This window comes from Rhinolophus ferrumequinum, chromosome 7 (genome assembly GCF_004115265.2).
Source record: "Rhinolophus ferrumequinum isolate MPI-CBG mRhiFer1 chromosome 7, mRhiFer1_v1.p, whole genome shotgun sequence".
Lineage (NCBI taxonomy): Eukaryota > Metazoa > Chordata > Mammalia > Chiroptera > Rhinolophidae > Rhinolophus > Rhinolophus ferrumequinum.
Genome location: NC_046290.1, coordinates 39,261,741 through 39,285,013, shown reverse-complemented (window position 1 = coordinate 39,285,013; position 23,273 = coordinate 39,261,741). Strand labels below are relative to the sequence as shown.

The window sequence follows — 23,273 nt, the reverse complement described above, 5'->3', positions numbered from 1 at the left end:
ATATATAACCACCACCACCATCAGAATGTAGAACAATTCCATTGCACAAAAAACTCCCTCATGATATGCCTTAGCTCTGTTCTCCACTACTATAGTTCTGTCCTTCTGAAACGGTTGTATGAATTGGATCATATAGTATATACTCTTCAAACTTGATTTTTTTCACTCAGAATGCCTTTCAAATGTCTTTGAGGTTTATCAAACTGTTGCTTTTTATTACTGAGTAAGTATTCCATTGTATGGATGCACCACATTTGGTTTATCCATTCACCTACTGAAGGACATTTTAATTATTTCCAGGTGTGAGGAATCATGAAGAAAGCTGCTACACACATTCGTATACAGATTTCTATAAGAATATAATTTTTCATCTCTTCAGGGTCAATACTCAGGAGTGGGGTTCCTGGGTGGTATGGTACATGTGTGCTTAATGTTATAAGAAATTGTCAAAGTGTTTTTCAGAGTGGTGGTTCCACTTTGCATTCCCACCTGCAGTGTATGAGAGTTCTATTTGCTCTGCCTCTTCACCAGCACTTTGTGTTGTAAGCATTTTTCTTTTAGCCATTATAATAGATGTATAAGTGGTATCTGATTGTGGCTTTATTTACATTTCCCTTGTGACTAATGATGTTGGGCATCTATTTCTGTGCGTGTTTGCCATCCTTATATCCTCTTTGGTAAAGTGTTCAAGACTTGTGCCCATTTTTAATGGGTTATTCTTTCTGTTGAGTTTTGAAACATTTTCATATATTCTGAATTCAAGACCTTGTTGGGCTATGTACTTTGAAATGTATTTTCCCAATGTGTGAATTGATTTTTTTGTTATCCTAATAGTATTTTTCACAGAGCAAAAGTTTTTAATTTTGGCAATGTCCATTTATCAATTTTTTTCTTTTATAAAATCATGCTTTTGGTGTCATGTCTAAGAACTCTTCCTGTAACCACAGATCATAAAGATTTTCTCCTATTTTTCTTCTTAAAGTTTTATGATTTTACATATTTAAATTTATGATTCATTTTGAGTTCATTTTTGTATAGTGTGAGGTTTAGGTCAGGGTTCATTTTTTTGCATATGGATTTTCAATTGTATTAAAGCTATTTATTTAAAAGATTATTTCTTCTTCGTTGAATTGTTTATGCACCTTCATCAAAAATCAATTGGCCATATGCTTTTGGGTCTGTTTCTGGGCTTTATTGATCTATGTGCCCATCTCTTTGCCAATACCATACTGTCCTGATTGCTCTAGCTTTATAAGTCTTATTAAGTAGTATGATTCCTCCAACCTTACTCTTCTGTTTCAAAATTGTTTTAATTATTCTAGTTCCTTTACTTTTCCATATAAATTTTAGAATCAGCTTGTATATACATACAAAACAATCCTGCTAGGATTTTGATTGGTGGTGTGTTAAATCTATAGATCAATTTAAAGTTAAATGACCTCTTTACAACCTTGAGTTTTCCAACCCATGAACAGGGTGCCTCTCCATTTTTAGGTCTTTGTTGATTTCTTTCCTCACCATTTTGTAGTTTTTGTCAAACAGATCCTGTGCATGTTTCATTACATTTATTGCCAAATATCTCACTTTTCAGAGCTATTGTAAATGGCGAGGATTTTGTGAGGTTTTTTTTTTTTTTTTTTTTGTTTCTAGTTGTACATTACTAGTATATAAAAATGCAATAAATTTTTGTGTGTTTACCTTATATCTTGCAACCTTAAACTCACCTACTGATTCTAGCATTTTTTTTTTGCAAATTCCTTGGAATTTTATTCATAGATAAATCTATCACCTGTGAATGGGGACAGTTTTATTTCTTCTTTTCCAATCTATGACTCATTTATTTCTTTTGCCTTATTATACTTGGTAGAACTTCCAGTACAATGTTGAATACAAGCGGTGAGAGTGGACACCACTGACTTATTCCCAATCTTAGGAGTAAAGCATACAATCTTTCACCATTCAGTATGATTTTAGCTATAATTTTTTAATGCCACTTATTAATCTGAGGAAATCCCCTTGAATTTCTCATTTACTGAGAGTTTTATCATGAATGGATGTTGCATTTTGTCATATGCATTTTCTGCAGAAAATAAAATGAATATGTGATTTTGCTTCTTTAGACTGACAATATGGTGGCTTACACTTGATCATGGTAAAATATTCCTTTTATATATTGCTGGATTTGACTTGCTAATACTGTGTTGAAGAGCTTTCTCTTTGTGAGGGATATCAATCTGTAGTTTTCTTTTGTGTGTTATTTTTGTGAGATGCGGGTTACAGAATGTTTAGAGGAAAATGTATAGCCTTAAATGCTTAGATAACATATTCAATGATGCTAGAAAAGATTCAAATCAATAATCTAAGTTAATACCTTAAGAAACTAGAAAAGGAAGACCAAAACAAACCCAAAGCAAGCAGAAAAAGTGGTTATAAATAAGAGCAGAAATCAATGAAACAATAAGATCCGTGTAGTATCAGGTTAATACTGGCCTTGCAAGATGATTTGGAAAGTGTTCAGCCTCTTCCGTTTTCTGGAAGAGATTACGTAGAATTAGTCTAATTTCTTCTTTAAGTGTTTGAAAGAGTTAACTGATGAAATCATCTGAGCCCAAAGATTTCTTTTTCAGGAGATTTTAAACTACAAGTCCAGTTTCTTTAATAGTTATAGAATTATTCAGGTTATCTATTTTATCTTGGTGAGGTTTGGTAGTTTGGGCTTTTTGAGGAAAATAGCACCGTTTTACCAAGTTGTTGAGTTCATGTGCATAGAGTTAGTTGTTCATAGTATTCCTGATGATTGTTTCTTATTGTCTGTGGGATCTATAGCAATATCTTCTCTTTCAATCTTGGTATTGGTAATTTGTGTCTTCTTTCTCTCAATTCCTCCACCCACTCATTTTGCTAGAGGCCTATCAATTTAATGCTATTTGCAAAGAACCAACTTTTGGCTTTTGTTTTCTCCATTGTTTTCCTGTTTTCAATTTTGTTGATTTCTGCTCTTTATTGCTTCCTTTGCTCTCATTGCTGCCATTAAGGGATTGCTTGGAGACTGGGGTGTGAGGAAATAGAGAAAAGAAAACTGAAATGATGGACTTTTGCACTCTTTCTGAGAGTTGGGAGACTTTTTTCTCACTCCTTGAACCAGCTTCTCTGGAGCTCTCCCAATTTGCTCCCTGGAGCCCACTTCTAATTTTCAGGCTGTGTTGAATTCAGGATGGAGGATACTGAAGAGGGGAAAATGATAAACTCACCACCAGTTCAGTGGTGCTTTCTATTCTGGGCTTCTTCTCCAAGTTGCTTGCTACCACTTTTCAGAAGTCTCACTGATCCTGTCCAGATTTTTATAGTTGCAGTCAGTCAGAACAACCAGATGGAGTATGCTTCTTCCATCTGACCCAGAACTCAGACTTTTCCCCCACATTCTTTGAGTCAATTCAGAGAAGGGTGTGGGACCTGATATCTGGGGCCATCTTATCTTCTACCACCCAGCATCTCTCCATCTCCATGGGCATGTCTGCACCACTACCGCCTTTCCCACCATCCCAGCTCCATGAGCTCCACAGGGATCGTCTGCAGCTGAGGCGGAGTGAACTTTGATGATTGGCAAATCCTAGACAGCTAAGAAGTATTTTTTTCCCTCAGAGATCAATTTCTACTACATGAGAATTAGTAGTTTGTTCCAAAAAAGATACTTAGAGAATTTAATCTTGGGGCATTATGCCCAAATGCAGTACAGTTTGTCCTGGAGACCTGTGGTTTCATGAAGTTCTCTTCTAGACCAGACTGATAGTTTCTGAGGTGACCTGATTTTTCTTATAAATGTATTGGAAGGAAAAGCAAGTTTACCTATGGTCCAGGCTCATGCACACTCCCTGTGGTCTTTTCTGACGCTAGGTGGATTTGTTCTAATTTCTAGTGCTCTGCTAAGAATGTAGGCAACCTGAACTGAGCAGCCACCATCATCCTCATAAAGTTGAGTACCAATTCTCTGAGTGCAATTAGAGAAGAATGGCCCAGTGGCAATACCCTTGCAGGCTACATGGAAAGGAAACCTGATGCTAAATGAGGAACCCGTCCTTTTCCTACAGGCCTGCATGAACCAAAGGAGCCTAGCAATTCAAGGGCCTGCCTTTGAAATATATTTTTAAATTAAAGTCAACATGGAAATGAGATGGGTGGGTGGCTCAAACTGAATGGTCATTGTGCACCAGGCTGGTTATCTCACCATTTGTTATACAATAAAAGAGGATCAGATAAACACAGGCATAACCTCTGCCTCCATTGATAATGTAAATCATCCCTTGTATCATTTGTCTTTCCTTCAGACTGGATACAAAAGGCACAGAAATGAACAATTCATGCCTAAACACAGGAGAGCTTGAAAGCCAGTGTATGTCAGATGTTTATTCTAGGTCATCATTAAGGGGTTGAGTGGATTTGCTTATAAACACAGGCAATTCTGTCACTGGGGAGTGGAAGAGACAAAGTGTTTCTTGTAGTGTGGAGACAGCTCTTTTAAAGACGCATTGCAACTTTTCTGCCACACACAGTAAGTTATATAGATAATTCTTTTTATAGGATATGAAATGTTGTCTCCTGAGCAAGTGCAAAGCATAATGTGTTATAGAAACAATGCTTTTTCTCTCCACTTTGTGCAAATGCCATTTTTCATTACCCACTAGTTGGAAGCTTGCTAGAAATTGAAATGAGAGCAGGGTTGCCCCTCCTGCAGTTGGCCAGGCACTTCCTGACACACACTCAGCCAGGACCTCGGTGGGAGCCCTGGGAGGTCTCCCCAGGCATCTTTCCTCACAGTGAAGTTTGGAGCACTACGCTCTTGAAGCATGTCGCATCTTTGCAGGTTATCCGTGTCCACTGTCCTCATTCTCTGCTGAGGGTTTTGTGGGTGGTGGTTGTTTTTTTTTTCCCCCCACCCAATCCAACCGAAGGCAGCTAAAGAAAAAGTGCCAAGACAAACAGAACGAGAGCCTTGGGGACTCAGTAATGGATACAGAGCGTAGAGTGTGGTAATCATTCTTTTGATTTGTGCTCAGATATGTTTTCTATTTGCTTTCACACAGAATGCACATTTTCCCCCTGGATTGAAAATAATCTGAACCAGGGTAAAACCATTACAAAGTAGCCTTCAAACGTCATGTCTGTATTGGAACTGAATGACTGATCAGACATTTAAATACGAAAACTGGGAATTGGGTAAATTGCACTGATACAGTTTTTAAAAACACTCGCAGTTGTTTAAATAATCTTTGCTTTCCTTTGAGTCTCTCTCTTTCTCTCTCTCTCTCTCTCTCTCTCTCTCTCTCTCTCTCTCTCTCTCTCTTTCTCTCTCACAAGAATTTTGCATTTTTTTCTTTTAATTTTGTTCCCATTTGTTCCAATTATAATGTTCAATGATTTGGTTGTATCTAAAAATTATTTTTACATCATTTTCAAGAGGTAGAACAAGGAAAGAAGGAGAGCTCCTATGAGGTCTCTAAGTCCCAGGTTAATGTGAAGTGCTGGGTTTTGTTTTGGTTTGTTTTATTTATTCAAGGATCAAAGGGAAATTATTCAATGAAAAGGAACTTAAAGGGGACTTCTGGGCCAACACAAACCTTAAAAACACTTGTTTAAATGCAGCTTCCTTGACCTGCCTTTTCATATTGTCTTTCTAGTTCTTATACACATTTGTGAATAAAGAATTTTTCTCCATCACAATTCAGCGCTCCCTCTCCTCTCAGCTGACCAGAATTTCACAAGGGTGACATGACAGTTTGTTGCTAAGGAACTGAAGATACATGTCACAATTCAGCATTCTGATGAAGAAGAGAAAATATTTTTCAACAGTTTGGATATTAAGTATGAATAAGTAGCGTACGTGTGTGCGCATGCATGCACACTTCGCGTTATAACTGACAACAGGAGAGAAAGAGAAAGCACAGCGCATTTCTGTTTGAAATGGGGATGATTAGCCACCTCCTCTGTAAAAGCTACTCTTTAATAACCCTCAATTGCCTCTTACTTGTAAGAATACCACTCATGCATTTGAACTTTTCACTTCAGCTTGTTTTGCTCCCCTCTATTCAGATCCCTGTGCCTTCACACTGTCGTGTCAGAAATTCATCACACTGTGACCTTAGTCCCTTTCTCCTTTGAAAGGAGTCAAGTGCAAACCTCCCAGAGTTTCCAATATTCTAGGTGTTCGGCAAGGAGACTGGAACATGAAATTCCTCCCACTTAGAGTACACCCACATCAGTGTTTCTCGACAATCTATTTATCTTAGTCACGAGCTATGAACATGAATAGAATGTGGCTAATGTTCCCCGTATCCCGTGTGCCTGAGCATTGGGAAAAGTTAAAATTTATACCGTTGCAATTGCTAGGGAGAAGTACAATAATATCACAGCTTCTTTTCTTCTCCTTCTTCTTCTTCTTCTTCTTCTTCTTCTTCTCCTTCTCCTTCTCCTTCTCCTTCTCCTTCTCCTTCTCCTTCTCCTTCTCCTTCTCCTTCTCCTTCTCCTTCTCCTTCTCCTTCTTCTTCTTTTAACAATTCTTTAAGAAGGAGAACAAGCCCTTTCTTTTTCTTTTGCAGCATTTAAGAAAGATCTCTGTCTCTCAGTTTGGTTTGCGTGCTGTCATGTTGCTGATTTTGTGATTGTTAGATTAAGAAAAACGGGAAAATTAACAGCAGATGATTCAAAACATGAATGGTACATAGACAGTAATAGACAAGTCTGCATGATGAAGTAAAGGGGAAATGGATGTTTGCAGAAAAGGAAACAGTGATCCTTCGAAGATGGGAGAAAAGGGCTTAATTACTCTACATAGAAACCTGCAGGAAGATGTGGCTCAATTTAAAGAGAAGTAAACGTCGGTGGTGAAGTTCTTGGCTGCAAGGGCAACATTTTGCTAGGATTCCGTCTATATCCACTGCAGTGGGAGACAATTCGGAGTAATGCATGTTTACTCTGCTAATGAGTTTTCTGAACACTGCAAAGAAGAATGTTGCACGTGAAAGGGAAACCAAGGGGTACATGGAAATTTAAAAAAAAAAAAAAAAGTTTCCCTGGGAACATGGGAAAGTTCATTTTGGTGGGCTGGGAGAAATCCAAACAAAATAGGTTTTAGAAAGAGGTGATGTGGTTAAGAGACATTCACTCACCCTGGCTGGAGCAGAACTATAAACAGAGAGTTTGACCCTGACCTCCCATAAATGACACAGGCATATGTTGACAAGCAAACAAATTTAGAGTATGTCACTTGGTTCTGCCCATTATTTATGCTACATGAGATTTCTTTCTGTGCACCTTGAGTTTTTTTCCCAACCACCCGAAAAGTTTAAAGTCCATACACAATCTGAGAATAAAAAGTAGGAAGTACCTCTATATCTAAATTCCTAATTAGAAATGTGTAACTGAAGATATTTTTTTATTAGTACCAATATAAATTTGGTTCAGGTGACTAGGGCTATTTAGTGTCATGAGGAGAACGTTTAAGAGCCTCAACATATGTTGAATCCTTTCTGTCCAGGACTCTATTGAGGGGCAGAGGGATCAAAAAAAGGAGCAATAAATAGGCGGTGCCCTTAGGGAGTTAGGACATGACAGTAAAATCATATGGAAGAGGCACATAGGACTGCAGGAAAAAAGGGTTCTAAGAGTGGCTTTGGCCAAACATGCTACAGAAGAGATAAAAAATCAGAGAAGGCCTCTAGGAAAGGGAGACCCTTGTCCTGGTAACCAAAGAATATAGAGGTAAAGGGGAAGGAAGAGGAAGTCCTTGGGCCAGGGAATAACATCAGGAAAGGCAAGGAGGCTGGAGTAGCCCTGAGGTGGCTCAGAATATTCTAGTTATCCATTGGTGTGTAACAAACTACTCCAAAACTTAGTAATTTAAAACAAACATTTTATTGTGCTCACAGTTTGGGGGTCCTAATAATTCAGGAAGGGCTCAGCTGGTTGTTTTATCTCTGATCTACATGGTGTCAGCTTCGGATGGAGGGTCCATTTCCAAAATAGCTTCTTCATTTGTAAGTGAAGTCCTTGGCCTGCCTGTGTGTCTCTCTTTCTCTTCCTACCATCTCCCTCACCTTGACTTGGGCTCCTCACTGCATGGAGCCTTGGAGTAGTGGGACTTCTTACCAGGCAGCTTAGGATTCCAAGTGTTCCCAGGGGCATAGCCAGAAGTTGCAAGTCTTTTTATGACCTAACATTGGAAGACCCACACAGTCCTTCCGCCACGTTCTATTGTTTAAGCAGGTCACAAAATCTAGCCCATATTCAAGGGAATGGGAATTAGACTCTAACCTTCAATGGGAAAAATTACAGTGAATGTGTAGCCAACTCGGAGCAGTGAATAAAGCAGAATGGTTTAAGTAAATAGTGAATGCCTAAGAGCAGGAGCAATCATCACAATGAGAGACAGAGAATGAGTATAGAAAGCGTTGAAGGTGAGTGTAAGAAATTTGAACATTTAAAGAATAATACTTTTTCTCCTGGCATATCCTCTCTGGTGGAACTACATTCAGCTAGACAAAAGAGAGCACCATGATTTTCTAGAGTTTCCAGGCATTGGACTAGGATAGTGAAGGAGACTGAAATTCCCCAACTGAATCTCTCTAGCACGATACTTTCTGGTCAGTGCATATTTGGTTGTAAAGAACAGAAACTCATTTAAACCAGTTTAAGGAAAACAAGGACCTATTCAGAAGCACAACAAGCAAGAACCAGTGTATCCTAGGACAAGAGGTAGAGGAGCTGGGTCACAGGGAATTTGACAAGTCTGACACTGCAAACCCCTTCTGTCCCTGATTGGGGCCTGAGGCCTCTCATCTCTGTGCCAGCTTTGATTTGTTGCTTGCCTTCACAGACAAGATTTCTCTGCTGATTCATCAGAGTACACACAGCCAAAAACAGCTGCTCCTGGCCTGCATGGCCTATGAGTCCTACATGGTCTCTATGCCTTTGATTCCAAGCACCTAACATTATCTGATGACAGATTTTGTATCTCTTAACTTGAATTCTGGAGAGAAGGCATCTGGTTGGATTAGGCCAGTTTATGGACTGGTTCCCCTCGAGTCAAATATCTGCTCTTAGTATAATCAAGTATGGCTGGAGAATAGGCTTAGGTGTTTAATGAAAAGTAGCATAAACGCAATGTCACCTCGTCTGCTTCCTCATCTCCCCCATCGGTGACAGAGCTTAGGTGGGGAGCTCTTTTCAAGAGAAAAGATGGAGGATGGCTAAGTGACAAGAAAGAAGGACCATGTGAAAAAGATGCTAGTCTAAAGCTGGAGACTGCACTAAAAGGAGAACAGCTTGGTCCCCAAGTCATTCTTCATTCATATCCCAAACCCTTCTCTGATGGAGTCAGGCCCATTTCTTATTGAACTCGTTCTGGCAGTTTTGATGTATGAAACAGTAAAGTAGTAGATAGCAGTGGATAGTATCGAAGAAGATCCTTTCTTATCTGGCTCTCACAGAGGATTTTAATACTTATAATAGTATTTGGGGGTAATTAGCCCTCTCTTGCTATATTATTCTCGAGCATACCATATCTATACCCAAGTCATCAGGGAAAGATTGATGGCATAGCGTAAGCTCTTTAATTTTGTCAATAAAAATTATTAATTAAAAAAGTAAAAAAACAAATCCCAGTTGGAGAAAAGTATTAATGGCACTCATACTGTCATAGAAAAATGCAAATCAGGATTTTCCTTTTCCCTAATTAGCAGACATAAATCTGGATAAATTTTAAATTGATGAGAGTTCTTTCAACACTGGAGGAAAGTATTGACCTTCTGTGGTAAAAGTAAGTATGAAGTACATTAAAAGCACCATTTTCTCAGTAATCAAGTTTACCTCTACAATAACTTTGGACTATGACACTTCTTCAGAAATGCTGTCTGCTCAAAATTCTTCAAACAGCAGCACTGAATGGAATTCTGCTGGGTTAGGAGAATCATGGCTGGGCCATCAAAATCAATTTGTTCCTGTGATTGACATGAGGACCTGCATGTCAGCCAAGCTCGCATACCATCTGTGCTCTGATTATGATCAATAGGTATTTGTGATATGCCCAGGAAATGTGCAATTTGATTACTTTTACATGGGAGACAAGACAAAAGCATCTCAACCGAGAGCCTCCTAATGTGGATGTAGAAGCTGGTTGATGAATTATTAGAATATAGAGTTTGCACTGATAAACTTTTGAACTTTCATTGAACTTGTAGATTAAGAATAGGCAGTTTTTCCAAGAGGAAAATTCACCAGACAACCAACAATTTTTCTTTCAGATATTTAAGCAAGATGTTCGATCTGGTAAGGAAATAATAGTAATTTATGTCTTTGATAATTGAGAAGGATTATAGTTCTATACACAGAAAAAGCAACCATCACCCGGGCCCTGTGAGTCACAAAGCCATTAAAGAAGAAGCTTCCAGCTTAAAAGCAGATGAAACCTCCGAATTTGGAGTGTGATGTTCTCCAAGAGGGAGTTAAGGCAAAAAAAAAAAAAAAAAAAAAAAAAAAATCCCCATCTACTTGTAAAATTAGGGCCCCCTCTCTGCCTTCCTTCCAGACAACCACAATGACACTTTTAAGATTCAGCTTGATCTCCCACACTAAAAGAAACACACACACAGAACCATGTCTCTTTGTGCACATAGCTCCCTTGCATATACCACAATGCACACATCAGACCCATACTGACCTGCAGTGGGAGGCAGCCTTCCAAATACAAGTGATGAAGCTACCTCATTCTATCTGCAGAGACCCATCATTCTCCAAACGTCATTTGTTCTGTGATCTGTAGGAACAGCCCGGGGAAGATTAAAGGTTAAGAGGAAAGATTGCTGACCAGCTGGAAACATGTGTTTGGTACATTTAACTCACTACAAGAAATTATTTTACTGATAAAATAGCGTCAGCTGAGATCAGGCTCCTGAGAAATGGGAATTACTAGTTTTGCTGCTATGACACTGAACAGCTTGTATTAAAAATACACGCTGGCTCGTGGCTCTTTTGGGTGGTACAAAGCACCAAAGATTCAACTAAATGCTGGCCACTGTACAGTTCAGGTGCCCTTTTGAATGATAAATCCTATCACCTTCCTTCCCAGATCTCTTCCCTATAATGCTTTTGCTTCCCTGAAATTCAATGTGAGTCGATCCTACCACTACTTTTAGCATGCGTCTTGCTAGATGTTCAAAAATGAGAAGGATACACTGTATCACAAGCTGCTAATAGCATCACGGGTGTCATAATGCAAAGTTCTCAAAGAGAAGTTTAGGGATGGAGCCATCAGCTCCATTTGGGGGGGTCTAAAGTGGCTATTTTGGTTACGAGGAACAGAGACTTATGCAAGTTTTCTGAAGTCATGGGGGTTAGGTGTTATTATGGGAACCCAAGACCTGGCAAGGGAAAATCATCAGGAATTTGGGCAGGTCTAGGAACTCATTATTCACTCCGTCTCTCTCTTGCTCTTGCGGCATCTCTACCATGTCAGCAGGTCTGCTCCATCCTCCCGTCTCTGCAGACGTGGCTGCCTCACAGTTTCTGTTTCCTCATAACCGTGGTTGGCTCTTGCCCTTGACCACTCGTGCCCTTGACATTACCTCCTGGTGTTCAGTTTTAGCAATCACTGCTAACTGCCTTGTTTCAATTTCTAAAAAGGAGAGAGAGCATTTAATTGTCCCCACTCATATTTCATGTGGCCAAACTCTCGGTTACCGGCCAGCCACTAGAAGGACTATAGTGCCAATTACCCAACCATGGACCAATTCTCTATGGCCAAAAGTACCAGGTCATGGGGTATAAATAAAGCTGTCCCTTCAGCAGGGGCAGTTCAGTTTATAAAGGGTTTGGCAGGCATTCTGAAGGTTGATCTGCCTGGTCCATGGGATCACTGGGAAAGGTTACATGGAGGAGGTGACATTTGAGATAATCCTAAAAAGATCCCATGTATGGACAGGCAAAGATGGAGTAAACATGGAATTAATTCTACAAGCGAAAGCCAAAAATAGGAAAGTAGGGAGTATATTTGTGAGTGTTTTGGATTGGCCAAAGCAGTGCTTCTCAAACTTTCTGTGCATGTGACTCACTTGAGGATCTTGTGAAAATGCAGATGCTTATTCTATAAACCTGAGGTGGGACCTGAAATGCTACATTTCTAACAGGTTCCCAGGCGATGCTTATGTGGTGGTACACATAGTAGGGTTAGAATAAAGACTATATCAACCCCTTAAATGCCAAGCTAAGAAATTGGTACCTGCTCTACTTCTGCAAGTAATAAGAAGCTCCGGAGGATTTGAGGCAGAAGGATGACCTGAGCAGAGTGATCTTGGAGCACAATTAATCGGGCAATGCTTTGTGGGATATATCAGAGGAGAAATGGGAGAACATGTATTTGGCAACTGTGAAGAGCAGGAAAGTGGTAATAAGGACAAAATCAGAGTGACTGCCATGGAAGTGGAAAGGAAGGGATACGTAAGATATACAGCCCATTGCGCATGCCCTTGCCACTGTCCTTACCCAGTCTTGCCTTAGTTGACAAGAGAAGCCGCTTCCTCAGGCATCCTCTGGTGACATCTTTCTATGTCCTTCGAGGGTGTCTGCTTTTCATTTCAAATCACATCTAAAGATACATCCTCTCTTTTACCTCTAACCCTTAATTTCATTCTCTCTGCCTAACTGCATTTTCTATTGTGTGCAACTTGCTGCATCATTTAACTATATTATGACCATGTAACTGTGTTATTTACCTATTATTTCATTGTGTACCAGTAACTAAATTCAGTGACTATATTTGTTCTGCTGAGGAGTTTTGTAGGAAGCATATCTGAAGGGCACTAGGCAATGAAGTAAAGTCTATTACCGCCTTATCACCATCAGGAAAATGATCTGTTTGTTTGCAGTTCACTGAAGTACATAGCCAAAGAAATTGAAAGAGCTCAGGGAGGGCCTGAGTGAAGTCCAGATATGGAGATGGATGGACACTGTAAACACTGTGATTTGGTTCAAGATTAAAAAACAACAACAACAACCCATCTATGATAATATGCAGTCGGGATGTTTCCAAATCACGTATTGACAGGGGAAAAGAGATAGGGCAAGAAACCCTATATTAGAATTCAGAACCTCTGTTATTTCCAGCTTACGTTGTCTCTACTATACGTTTAAAACCAAGCGAAAGATAAGCTTGATGCTAAACACAAATCCTGACTGAAATTTTCTCAAGGCTAAAGGCTTTGTAATATTCTGAGATTAGAGATATAAAGAAAGAACTCTGTGCTTATCTGTTGGATTGTTCATGCCATTTTGAAGTCAAACTCTGAATGCTGAACTTTGGTTTTATGGTTGAACATTTGAGGTCCCTGTGCATTAAATAATTTACACAGCAAGTAGGACTTGACAATCCAATTCTTTTCCTCTTAATGGGGTGGGATTTTGTGCATACGTGTAGATTTACAGCTGAAAAACCAAACTGTTGTGGCTGATCAAAAATTAAAATGAAACAACAGCTTGTCTTTTCTAATCTATTAAACAATTTGTTGAGAGAAAGAGAGAGAAAGAGAAAGAGAGAGAGAGAGAGAGAGAGAGAGAGAGAGAGAGAGAGAGAGAGAGAGAAATTGTCCAGCCCTGGAGACTAGAGCTATTTTGATTGCACAAGAACATAATCAGAATCAGGAACACAATGGGGGACATAGTCCCAAAGGAAATCAAGATTAAGATGCACACTTCGGCCTCTTCCTACAAGCGCCAACCTCCCGAGCCCACAGGTCATTTTGTTTGACAGTGTCACATCGATTCACATTTCACAATGTGCTCTTAACTTTAGAATCTTAATGTGCTGTTTGGAATTAGCTGTATCTTTGGAGAAGAGCCTGATCTTGACCATGTCCTCCTCTGGAGAGACTTCCTAGCTGGTTGGAGGCATCAGCAAGATGTCTTGTCATTCTGGTAAGTGGGAACTAGGAATGAATAAATAAATAATAAGTGTGTGTGTGTGTGTGTGTGTGTGTGTGTGTGTGTACACACATAAACATACACACGAATGTGAATACAAATACATATATACATGTATCATATATATATATATATATACGTATATATATTCTTATACCTATAACTGACCATGTAGCCTGTCATATCCTTCAAGACACTGGGAAACTATGCTTTGATGAGAACATGGATTCTGGGGGGAAAAAATCCATGTTCCATAGTGACTGTAGTAATTATTTCACTGTGTATATGTATACAATCGTGTTGTACATCTAAATGCATACAATTTTTATTTTAAAAAATAAGAATTGAGGCAACGAGACTTTCTGTGTTTAGAGAAGGTAATGGTAATAAGTCAAACTTTCTGTCCCCGTATTAGAAGTAAAATGGAGGGCAGGCCACTGAGAAGCTGCAGGGAAGAAAGAGGAAAGGCTCTGAAGACGGAGGCGAATCTGTGCGAGTCACTGGGTAGGGGAAGAAAACCTCAGCTCCACTCCATGCTGGGGCTCAAGACTGTGGCTACATCCCTGCGAGTTCTCGCAGCGGCTGGGGCAGGGAGGAGTAGAGCACAGAGTGTCTGCCAGGCTGATCACCTGTGCTGCCTCGGGGATTTCATCCAGAGGCACTCCACAAAGAAGTACCCCTAATGCTACAAATCCTGCTTCCTTCTGTGCCACCTCCTTCCCCAGTCCCACGTCCCAGAAGTAAGAACCACCATCATCATAAGTAACATCCCTTCCCCGAGAGGTTATGGTGTATGTTCATACAGCTATTAAGAGTCTGCAACAGAAAGACATCCAGCTCCTTTGGTTGCAAATTACCATAGGCTCTTTCCTTCTTGCTTTGTGAGCAGAGTGTCACTCAGTATTTGTTACTCCCTGGCAGGTCCTGCTTCCCGGGCTACAGAATGGACACTGGGTTCAAGCCTCCTGTGCAAGGCTGGGCCTCACCTGGCACTTTCATGCTGATGTCTCATCCTGTCACTCTTTGCAGTGTCACCCTCCAGGCAGTCGTCATGGAACCTACTCTTCGTCCCAACACCACCCACTGCCCCTACAAGGGACAGGAGAGCTGAGCTTTCAGGACCCAAGTGTAGATGCAAATTAGAGTATACTTATTGTTATGAGAATGATAGTGAAAACTCCTTGCAGACAAAAGTTGCATTCAATCTGCAAGTGGGTATTGAGGAGACTCCCTGAAAGAAGTTCCTGTAAAAGAATAGTAATGATGATAAAAACACAATACTTGAGTAGAGTGGAGGTTAGGGGTAGCATCATGGAGAACTGTGGTGTTTCGGAGCCACTCTTACCCAATAAATGTTTGTGAGTTGCCGTAGAGAAGGTTTGGAGAGAACACTCACGATGTGCCAGCCAGGAGAGCCATATGAAAGTGCCCAAGCAGAGAAGATGCCTGCGGTCGGGGAGGAAAGGGGACACAGCACAGATGTGGCTCGGCTGGAAACAGTTCACTACAGAGCCCACATTTAACCCAGAAGCCAGCATGGAACAGGACCTGGCAGTCAAACAAGGGAGGTGCTTACCCGTCCAGAGACCAAAAGGAGGCGACATGGAGAGAGCCAGCTGGGTACATGTGGAGACGCTCTGCAGTGGCTTGCTCAACCTCCATTCCAAGCTTCTCCAGGGGACCATCCTACACTGCAGACACCATATGAAAACTGAGTTTCCCATCCTGTTTTGCAAGTAGGGGTCCGGATGGGATTAGGTTCTGCCAGTCAGATGCACTGGCGCTGGACCTCAATTTAAAGCGCAGTTAAGTGGGGTGAGAAGCAAGGCTCGAGGTCTTTCCTTGGCTGGCCCAGATCATGGCAGAGGCGGTGGGCTCTGCAGTGGGCAGGTGGGAGCACAGCCTGCCCCGGGGTATCTCGCTGAGCTAGAGTAATTCTGTGCGCTGCAATTCTTTCCGGGAGCTCTGATGAGAGCCTGCGTCAAAGTATTGTAGGCCACTACATACCTCCTCCTGTTTCAACTAGACAGAGTGATTTCTGCCATCTGAATCAGCACTAGCAGTGGAAGACCTAGCATGTTTAGTACTCAAATGGGACCATTTTTTAAACACCCTCCTCTATGTGACAAAATTATTTTCAGTGAGAATGATATGATAATCAGTAATTACTATTATCCTCATTAGTTCATTCGTTTTAAAACCATCATTTTGCAAAAATATATTTCTATTTTTAAAATATTATTTGAATTCAGCCAAATACTTCATGTATGAACTAAAATTTGCATTTACTAAATTTTAAACAGAAAATTAAAATGCAGGGTCATCACACAGAAGAACAGAATTGAATTAACTGAAGTTCTGTTTATTGGCTTTGCAATCACTGTGCTATTATCATTCATCTATTGTTTAAAAGCAGGAATACCTAGTACCTTGTGAGGGCTGGAGACACAGATTTGCCTGAAGCCAGGCTGAACTATCTCACACTGTTCTTACTGGGAGTTCTCCTAATTAACTTTCATGTGGGATATAACATTTATTAAAGGATAAGTAATAAAAAATGCTAATTTGATGTATACACACACACAAATATATGAATGTATACCATTAAAATTCAACCGTCACCACAGCAATTGTTCAGAATGTGGACCAGCAAAAGATTTGGGGGAAGGAGTATTTTATCACTGACATTGTTTAGAATTGCCGGCATGGGAATAATAAAAAGCAGACTGACTTACAGTCGATTTTATTATGGGTTTTAAATTCTCAGCAGACACTGCGGCACCGCACCAGCCGCGAGGACACCTCCCACTGCCCGCACGGCCACCCCTGCACCTGAACAACCTAGATGGGGTGAGCCTGAAGGAGCCAGACCCCAGGCTTGAGGGCTCCAACAGGGACTTGGGGTACAAGGAGAAGTGCTGAAGGGTGAGCCTGAGGCACCAGGGCCCTCACCACGTATGCCCGGAGTCTCAGCTGGAGACCCTCATGACTCCCCAAATTCTCAACATTACCAAAGCATAAAGATGCCCTCATAGATTGCCTTTAGTGAAGAGGAACTGAGAGCCCAAAGAGCTGTTGAAACACTGGTGGTGCCGGGTTCTCCGTAGTAAAGTGACTCACCCACCCGCGTGTGATGGAAGTGTATGCTTCAGCAGTTAAAAATCACTTCATGTCATGAACCCTTGAGGGCACACACAAAGAGTTGAATCCACAGATGTTAACTCTTCCAATGCCAAAATCTCACCTAAATGTAAACCCTGAAATGTCTTGATTTGCCAGGTAAATGAGCCGTGTACTGGTGTGTTCAGGGGACAGGGAACACAGCAGCCTCCGGCAGAGGCGCAGCCACTGAGCAAGGCTATGACTCGGCACTGTTCTTTAATGAAAACACCTCTCTCTCTCTCTCCTCCAAGTGGCAGCTGCCCTGAGAGATATCGAAAGGGCTTTGAGGGCAGAGATCGAGTTTCCGTCCAGTGACCCTCACGGTCCCCAGTGGCACAAGTCTGATGAAAGGCTAATTTCCTAGTTCTGGGGAAGAGTCAAGTTTCTCTTTTTTCCTCTAGATGAGGGACCTTTACATAAAGGTACAGACTCACAGAGGATGGCTACAATCACGAACCAATTTTAACACTGGCTCCTGAGACCCCGTGCGAAACAAGGGGAGAATATTTCCCTAGACAAAGAAGACAACAGTTACTCACCACCCCAGGAGGGCACTGGGCACTGGCAGAACAGATGCAGGTGTGCATTTATTGCCTGACACTCGAGGGGCCTCAGAAGGCTATGACCTTTCCCTTCCGGGCAGCAGCTGGCCAGACGTCCATCCACAGGTCCTGAAGATGTAGCCACAGCAGTAAGGGCTGCATGTCAGCCTTCTTGCCTGGCATTGCCCAGGAGAGTGCCACTAGCACCCCACCTCGTACAACCAGTGTGTGTTGTGCTATCTACAGAAAAGGCAGGAGAGGTAAGTAAGGCCATCGAGCCGCGTGGCTCGTGCACAGGGGTTTGGGAGTAGGGCTGCCCTGGTTCATGTATTTCAAACACAGCATTTCAGCGAAGCTCAGATTGCTGTATTCCTGTCAAGTAGTGTCAACCAGCCTTATATCTAAGCACTACAGGCCTTAATTACTCCAGGGAACAGTCTGGTGGCAAACAAAGAAAGGCTTGTTACAAAGGCCCCTTTGTTGAAAGGACCTTTGCCTACATTGCTGCAGGCACCCCTTACACCAGTCACCAGCCCCATGCTGGGAAGCAGTACAAGTCCAAGGAACCCTCTCACCCTGGGGGCTTTCAGAAGGCCTCTACACAGGTCTCGCCAGCTCAGGCTTCCTGGCTGTGTGATCCGGGAACAGTCACAGATTTTTTCCCAAATCCCCTTTTCCTTATCCGTAAAATGGAGCTCACCAGTATGAATTTCACCCACATTATTCAGATCCCAGTGGTGAGTGCCCCAAGGCTGGTGGAGGTGCCAAACACCTCAGGTTGTATCCCAGCACTGCTGAGCAGTATTTAAACCCTCCACTGGCAAGCAAAATTGAACGGTCGTTTTAACTATGCCCCGATCCCCCCGCCCCCCGCCCCCCACATATAATAAGAACATAGATAATAAGTAAAAGAACGTGTTTGTAGTGGGTATTTTTCCTTTTTTCTACCCGGGATCTTACATTCTCTCGGTCTAGAGGAGCAGGGCAGAAACCGACCTCCCATTAGGACAGGAGAGGAAGGATGGCTATTCCCTTCCCTCGCTCTCTAGAAGCAGAGAAGCAGGCCGGTGATCTGCCGGCTCAGCCAAATCTCCCACCTTAAACTTGGAATCTTAAGGGGGCATGAGACAAAGATTCGAGGAAAAGAGATTACTGGCAATAGCTGTGCCACCAAGAGGCAAGGCACTGAGACCAGGAAGAGGGGACACTGCAGGGCCCTAATCAACTGTTCCCAGGGTGGACCTGGGCTATACTTTTGCTGCCTAGACCCTGAGTTTCTGCTGCTTTTCTGAGGTTGGTTCTGAGCTTGGTTCTGCCTTCTGTCAATTCTGTAAGCTAGTACGTGGATGGATAGCCTTCCAGTCCATTCCTTTTCTGCATAATCAGATTTGGGGGTCTGTCATTTGTAACCAAGAGTCCTGCCTGATACTGTGAAAGACACAACTAGGGAGGAAGTTACACAAAATATAACCAAAAAAAAAAAAAAGAAGAAGGAGAACTTGCCTGCACAAATGTATTTATCCCAGCATTATGTAAAACTGTGAAAATGTGAAAGAGAACTCATACCTGACAGTAGTGAAATGGTTAAATAAACTCTGATCCATTCACTTGGAAATGTGAGCAGTTATCAGAATAATAGATATGAAGATGATGCAATGGCAAGGGAAGTGCTCACGAGACCGACTGACAAGTGAAAACAGGACAGGAAATTTTATGTACGAGATGCCTGACCCTCCTCCCCCTGGAATATAAGCTCCATAGAATTCTTACCTATCTTCTTCCGGGTCCTGAATCCAGACGCTGGCACCAGCAGATACTCAACTAATGCTATGGAATGGATAAATGAATGCACCAGCGAACGATTTGCATTGGGGAGAGGTGGGGATAGCACCTTCAGATGCTATTAGTGACTAGTGCAGGTTAGTCAGGTTTGTTAAAGCTGTTGTTTTCTTTTCTCTATTTCCAGCATTTTCCTTCATGGGTTTTATTCATCTTCTTGAGAAGAAAAATGAAAGTTTTTTTCTTAGCCCAAACCACTGGTAGGTGATCCAGCTTTTCCTGATAATTATGCCCCCTCTCAACAGGCCTAAGTTACCACCAAGGAGGGTGATAAGGGCAAAGGAACGTTTGCCCCCGCTTGCCAAGTGGAAATGCTGGCTGAAGAAATCCATTAGGAGTTGGCCTCTCGGCCAGTAAACACTGCCTCCTGTGATAGCTGCACCAGACCTCAGGGCTCCACAGCCTTGGAGCACGAATCTGTCGGGCCAGCCAGGTGTCCAGGCCAAGTCAGGGCCCCTTCCCCTCCTCTGTCCCCCTCCACTGTCATCTCTCCTGCTTCCTCACCAGGGCTTTGTCACAAAGTCCCTGCACACTGCAGGAACTAAACAACAGCGGATTCAACAGCCAAAGGAGTTCAAAGGGGTCGACAGCCCCATCCAATTGGCATTCAGTTGAGGCTGCCACCAGCTTAGCAAGTGGGATCCTGTCCCACCTCAGATGACTAAGCAGAGAAGCAAAGGAGTCAGCACTGCAGAAGTCAGGGAGGCCGGCTTAGGCACCCTGAACTCTCCTAGCAGGAAGAGAAGAAGATAGCGATCACCACCAGCCCGCCCCCCACCCCAGGTGAGCTGTAAGGAAAAGGCATCTGCTATAGATCACAGTGCTGGGCCGGCTCTGGACACCTGCTAAGATGCTAAGGCCACCATCTTAAAACAACCACTGGCTTGCATTCACTATGACAGTCATATTCCCTCTCTCCCCTCTCTGTCTCTGTCTCTGTCTCTGTCTCTGTCTCTCTGTCTCCCTGTTTCTCTCTCTGTCTCTCTGTCTCTCTCTCTGTCTCTCTCTGTCTCTCTCTCTGTTTCTCTGTCTCTGTCTCTCTCTGTTTCTCTCTCTCTCTCTCTTTCTCTCTCTCTCTCTCATACACACACACACACACACACACACACACACATTTTCTTCATGATAAAATGAATAAAGCCACCTAAAGGAAAATGCTTGGCATAAACAAAAGACACACTTGAAAGCGTGCACTGTGAACAGGTTCAAATTTACCTTTTTCATGCCTTCTTCAGAACTTCTTTTCTTCAGCTGCCTACTTCCCTTGCTTCTATCAAGCAAGCTCCATCCTGGTTTGATCTCACCCAAGCCCACAAGCTCCAGGCTCCATGGCATACCCTGTAGGCATGTTTTCCTCCTCGGAAAGGGGGCTACAGTGTTGAGCAGGTTGCCCACAGTGCAGTACCAGCTGGGCAGCAGCCCTACTCAAACTCTGTGTCCCATTCTGCAGGGTCTCTCCTTTAAGGTCCAGAGGCACCAGAACCAGCTGGATATGTCCCCTTCCTCAGCGTTCTGGGTTCCAGCTCCATGGGGAACCTCTTCCAAGCTGCCAAGGTACCGAGACAGCCAGGCAACAGCTCTCCCCCAGAGACTTGCATTCCAGCTCGACAAAGCCCCTCTTCCAAGCTTCTAGGTGCTGATAACCCCAACTCCTTGCCTCTTACCAGCCCTTGGGATGGTAGCTGCTTCATACAGTTAATACCTCTGAGATACCTCAGGGTTCCTCCCTTACCCTTTCAGTCTGCTAATACCAGATTAATTAATTCCCTTTGTTAAATTCTCTGTTAAAATAACCATGGTCATCAACTCTTTACCTAAATAATGTTCATATGATCAAAAGACTTTCTGTAGTGGTATTACTACTTTGGGTTTCATTGGTTAATTTTACTGTGTTGAATTTAAATTAAAATTCATTGAATTTTTCTCCATTTGTGCTTTAATTTTATAATCATTAAAAAGAAAAAAAAAAACAACTAATGTGGTTTCTGTTTTCCTGGTTGGACTTCTATGCTGATAAAGCTATGAGGAAAAGATGTGCCCGGTTGAGTCTGCCAGTAAAGACAAGTTTCTGGGTAGTTTGATGGAGTGGTCCATCTCCTCCTCACCTGTGGAGGGGAGAAGAGCTTTTCATCTGTCACATTCAAATGACTATCAAGGAACTGTGTTCAAGACCTAATTGGAAGTTACCACCCACTAAGCTGTCCAAGTTATTGACCATTTCTTATATTCTGAAGGGTTTTAGGTACAGATGAATAGTGGAAGAATATCTTTTAAAACGTCAGGGATTCTAGAACTCCTGAAGAAAGAGGGTCTTGACAAGGAAAGAAAGCCCAACGGGAGAAGAGAATGCTATAGAACAAATATACAGAAGGAGTTAAGCAACCTAACTGTTCATAAAGACCAAAGGGAGGCCACCACACTCTACGTCGGGAGGGGGAGGTCTATTAAAATCACAGGTGGTTGTAATAACCACAGATCCACTCAGTGCTGAATTTCCAATCCCTATCTCTTTACTTTGGGAGCAATTAGTCTCCTGTGAAAAAGTGCACTTGCAGCTAATTGCACCTGCAATTACCTACTTCCGGGTGCAATTAGCCACTTGAACCTAATTCTGAGTGTGCAAGTGTTTAATTTCATATGTGAGGAGGTGATTCCAGATACAGTTAGTTGTGGCCTCAGTCTTTGCACCTGCAACTAATTGTGACTAATAAAACAAGTCTTCATGCAAGTTGGTTGAAGGCACATATGGTGCCTCTGCTTGGGGAACCAAGAATTGGCTCGGTTGGGCTGATAGAAGTACAAGTGTACTAAAGGGAACGGAAGGACAAGTTATTAGAAATTGTCATTCTTGTGGTGGATGAGTGGCTCAGTTGGTTAGAGCGTGAGCTCTGGGCAACAGGGTTGCCGTTTCGATTCCCACAGGGGCCAGTGAGCTGCACCCTCCACAACCAGAATGAAGACAACGAGCTGCCACTGAGCTCCTGCGTGGCCGGATGGCTCAGTTGGTTGGAGCACATGCTCTCAACCACAAGGTTGCCAGTTCGACTCCCACAAGGGACAGTGGGCTGAGTACCCCTGCAACTAAGATCGAAAGGACAGCAACTTGACTTAGAACTGATGGGTCCTGGGAAAAACACACTGTTCCCCAATAAAGTCCTGTTCCTCTTCCCCAGTAAAATCTTAAAAATAAAAAGAAATTGTCATTCTTTGGATCTGTGGTCACATTATCTGTGTCTTCTTCCTGTGTCTTCTTCCTACAGTCACACTCCTCCCAGACTATAGAATATGATGTCAGCTGATGAGAGGCCTGGCTTAGCAAAAACAGAGCAACTCTTCTGCCGACACTGAGGAATATCTATACGGCACAGGTCAGAATTGCATTCCAGCCAATTCTCCACTAGTTGAGTTAAATCTGAAGAGGTTGTTAAAAACACTGAGGTAACAGACATTTACTGATCCTACTATGTGCTCAGTCATAGAGTGAATCGAGAGATTAATAGGCATGGCTCTGGCCTTCAATTTCATGTCCATTACACAAATATTTGTTGCCTACCTATTATCTGTTTGTGCTCATAAGCTTATTGGGAAGATCCATTTATTCTGTCTTTCTACAAATATCTATTTATCGAGCCCTCTTGGAATCCACATTCAAGTGAGGAAGACAGATTGTCATGCAGGATGTCAGGTGGGGTCTCCTGTCCCACTCCCCACATAAGAACGCAGGACATGGTGAGGCCAAAAAGGAACACCCACGGAGCCATAGGT

General features: G+C 42.3%; 1 long non-coding RNA gene across 1 annotated transcript; it reads right to left on the bottom strand.

Annotated features, from left to right (window-relative positions):
• Positions 1-13,848: 13,848 nt before the first annotated feature.
• LOC117024451 (uncharacterized) lies at positions 13,849-18,025 on the bottom strand. Its single transcript, XR_004423454.1, has 3 exons — positions 17,667-18,025; positions 14,952-15,656; positions 13,849-13,970 (listed from the first exon to the last, which is right to left on the bottom strand). It is a non-coding gene; the product is annotated as an uncharacterized LOC117024451 (long non-coding RNA).
• Between the last annotated feature and the right edge of the window lie 5,248 nt (positions 18,026-23,273).